At 32.5% G+C, this 3714-nt stretch overlaps 1 long non-coding RNA gene across 3 annotated transcripts; it reads right to left on the reverse strand.

Moving 5' to 3' along the window:
- Window positions 1–1255: 1255 nt before the first annotated feature.
- On the reverse strand, window positions 1256–3642 carry LOC132739499 (uncharacterized). 3 transcript variants are annotated; one of them, XR_009627017.1, is made up of 3 exons: window positions 3618–3642; window positions 3038–3129; window positions 1256–1355 (listed from the first exon to the last, which is right to left on the reverse strand). It is a non-coding gene; the product is annotated as an uncharacterized LOC132739499 (long non-coding RNA). The 3 variants fall into 3 exon arrangements; XR_009627016.1 differs by lacking the exon at window positions 3618–3642 and adding an exon at window positions 3451–3474; XR_009627015.1 differs by lacking the exon at window positions 3618–3642 and adding an exon at window positions 3313–3451.
- Between the last annotated feature and the right edge of the window lie 72 nt (window positions 3643–3714).

Below are 3714 nucleotides of genomic sequence, written 5' to 3' on the forward strand. Positions count from 1 at the left end.
CCTATGAATTCTTATCATTAACAGCTGTAAAGATAATACAATTATATCCAGTCTCCAACATATATCCCCCTCCCCACAAAAAAAATAATTAAAAAAAAAAGAAAAAAAAAGAGAAGAAGAACATGAATCACAATGTATATAAATTTTAATATGTTTTCATGCAACTTCTCTGATATTTAATATCATTATTCTTTAATATCATCAGTTTTATTATGATTTAAGATGGCTCACGTTATGAAAGACAATTTTTCTTTTATATTGAATTTTAGTCACAAAATAATGATTTTACGTGACAAATATTGAAAAAGTCCCAATGCTTTTATTTTAATTTTATCTAAAGGCATTTCTGATTGCAATGGCCATTAAGTTAAATTACTTATCTATATAGGTACTGCTTGACAAAGGTTTAAACCTTCTACATATACGTACATAATACAGGGTCTAAAATTTCAGAATTTTGTCTATAAAATATAATTTACTGTTTAAAAAGTATTTATGAAAATGTAATTTACTGTTTAAAAAGTATTTATGATAACGAAATAATGCATTCTTACCTGTTCCACATGTACGATAATAAATATAGAAACAGGGATAACAATTATGATACACAAACTTAAGTACGGAGTAAACAGTCATTAACAAAAAGTGTAATTAATTTTTATTAAATACAAAGTCTATTTATTTTAGTATATCATCAGTCTTAGAAAAATTTTGGTATAAAAAGGGAGTGAAACGTCTTCAAGACATTTCACTCCCTTTTGGGAGTGAAACGTCTTGGTGTGAACCGTCTTGGTGTGAACCGTCTCAATAGTGAAACGTCTGTCTACCTTATTTTCGCATGCCTTCTTTCTATACTATTTGGGATATTTACCAAATTTACCGAACAAACGTTTAATATTTCATTACAAAACATTTCATTTTATATAATTTCATTCATACAAATCATTTAATAACAACAAAAATGCATTTTTAATGCATTATATTATATCATATTTTCGTAGACCCGATCTTATTTTCGCTCACACGGCGATTTGAGCTATATTCGTGCTATGTATTTTCGGCTCAAAATGCACTTTTTTAGATATTTTTTTGGTTCTGAAATTTCAATTTGCTGTAAAATCACCCAAAGAATGCATAAATATATAACTTACATAATTATTTAAACAGATAAATGCACTATTTCAAAAATAAATCTTATTTTCGTAGCGAGATCTTATTTTCGCGAAAATAGCTTATTTTCGGTATCCATCTATACCGCTTTATCAGTAGGTAGCACTCCACACTAAATTTCAAGTTTCTGCCGTCAATGTCCTACAAGCAATATGTCTGATAAATCTGATCCCAAACTACACAACCTGGAAAAAGAAAACACATTTTGTTAAGAACATATATGTCATACCATTGCAAATCTGTAATGAAATCATCCCATGTTCAACAGTCAGGCAGTTAAAAAAATTCCAATTCATTCCGTAAAAGCCAAAAATCTATAGTGGTCCGAGACCCAAAACAACATTTTTCATCCCTCCGGCAAAAAATACCTGCAAATATACGGTCTACAAAAACTCTGTCACTGCTTTAGCAACTCCCTATGCATGCAAAATATCACAAAGAAATAGGTGCTTGGCCTTGTAGATTTTTTGCTATTGCTGAAAGTTTGTACCCCCTGTAAAATTACTTGTTTTCACCGAGCATGCTGTTTAAAAGCAATGTTTACAAACAATGGCGACCTTGACATCAATAATTATCAGCATGTGATTTCTAATCATGTTTTCGAATTTGCCAATGATCATATTACATGTCACAAAAACAAATTTCATGCTAAAAATGCATTTTAAAGACAACCAGTCATTTAAATCCACAATAGTCACTATATCCATGAAATCCTCCCTGGCCATTCGAAGCTGCGGCTTCATTTAGTGTGGTGTGCTGCCTTAAGGAGCACCTTAACATTGATTGCTGAACTTTATACAGACTTTTTCTGCAAATTTATGCATATTTCAAGAAATAAAATGATTTAATTTTGCTAGGAATTGTTTGCTTTTCTTTATATGTGCCTTTAATGAACTATACCGTTTACCCCATTTTCAGCCCTCGGCACGCTGTTTTTAGTACATGTTGAAAAAGAAAGAATTCCCAATGTAAGGTGTAGAAAAAATGGGTTCCATACTATCTATACAACTAATTTGCACAAATATATCCTTATGTCATATGATATGGAAGAAATATTCAACAAATTGCCATACAGTTTAAGAATAAACTGGCTTCATGTGACACTGTGGGGGGGGGGGGGGGCACAAAATATATCAGATATGTTCCTGCCAGACACTAATATATGCTATTTTTTTCAGTCCTACACAGTAGAAAATCTATTTGGCATGCACAATGTTCATATAGGTTTATGTGTAAAGTCAAAAACAAAGAGACAAAGCATTTGTCAGGGCCTTCACAGCATTATAGACATCACAATGTGGGTCTCCTAGGGAATCGAAATTCACCAAGTGACAGTGCAAAAACCAAATTTTCCGACTAGTCGATCTTGCTCGCTCAGCTTTAAAATGGTCACAATCTCACCAGAAAACCTAGATTATATATCCACTTGCCCTTAAAAGTGATTTCCAGCAAAAATTTACCTCCATACAATGATTTTGCATCACTCGAAACACTTCGGATGGCCATGTTTCACACATACAGCTGAAATTCATTAAATGCATGCCTTTTTCCTAAATTTAAAGTCACAAAAAGCAGGAAAACAACATCTAATTTAACCTTCATAGCTCTATATGTGAAAATTAGCATTCTTCTAAAGCTGTATCTCCTAGAATAAGTAGGTGTAATCAACACAGCAGACACAGCACCTTTAATACATTTCACAAAGAATTTCTGGAATTTGAGTTACCTCCCCTTTTTAAAGCTGACTTTCATACACTGTGTTTAATATTATTATGAAATTTCATCATCATTGTAGTCAGTGTGTATTCTAGAGTATTTACACAAAGTTTAATAAGAAAAAACAAGCATTGAAAAAATTTCATTTTACCTTAAGGTAGCACTCCACACTAAATTTCAAGTTTCTGCCGTCAATGTCCTACAAGCAATATGTCTGATAAATCTGATCCCAAACTACACAACCTGGAAAAAGAAAACACATTTTGTTAAGAACATATATGTCATACCATTGCAAATCTGTAATGAAATCATCCCATGTTCAACAGTCAGGCAGTTAAAAAAATTCCAATTCATTCCGTAAAAGCCAAAAATCTATAGTGGTCCGAGACCCAAAACAACATTTTTCATCCCTCCGGCAAAAAATACCTGCAAATATACGGTCTACAAAAACTCTGTCACTGCTTTAGCAACTCCCTATGCATGCAAAATATCACAAAGAAATAGGTGCTTGGCCTTGTAGATTTTTTGCTATTGCTGAAAGTTTGTACCCCCCTGTAAAATTACTTGTTTTCACCGAGCATGCTGTTTAAAAGCAATGTTTACAAACAATGGCGACCTTGACATCAATAATTATCAGCATGTGATTTCTAATCATGTTTTCGAATTTGCCAATGATCATATTACATGTCACAAAAACAAATTTCATGCTAAAAATGCATTTTAAAGACAACCAGTCATTTAAATCCACAATAGTCACTATATCCATGAAATCCTCCCTGGCCATTCGAAGCTGCGACTTCATTTAGTGTGGTGTGCTGCCTTCGTATT

This window comes from Ruditapes philippinarum, unplaced genomic scaffold, assembly GCF_026571515.1.
Source record: "Ruditapes philippinarum isolate M1 unplaced genomic scaffold, ASM2657151v2 ctg3000_1_1_1_1, whole genome shotgun sequence".
Taxonomy (NCBI): domain Eukaryota; kingdom Metazoa; phylum Mollusca; class Bivalvia; order Venerida; family Veneridae; genus Ruditapes; species Ruditapes philippinarum.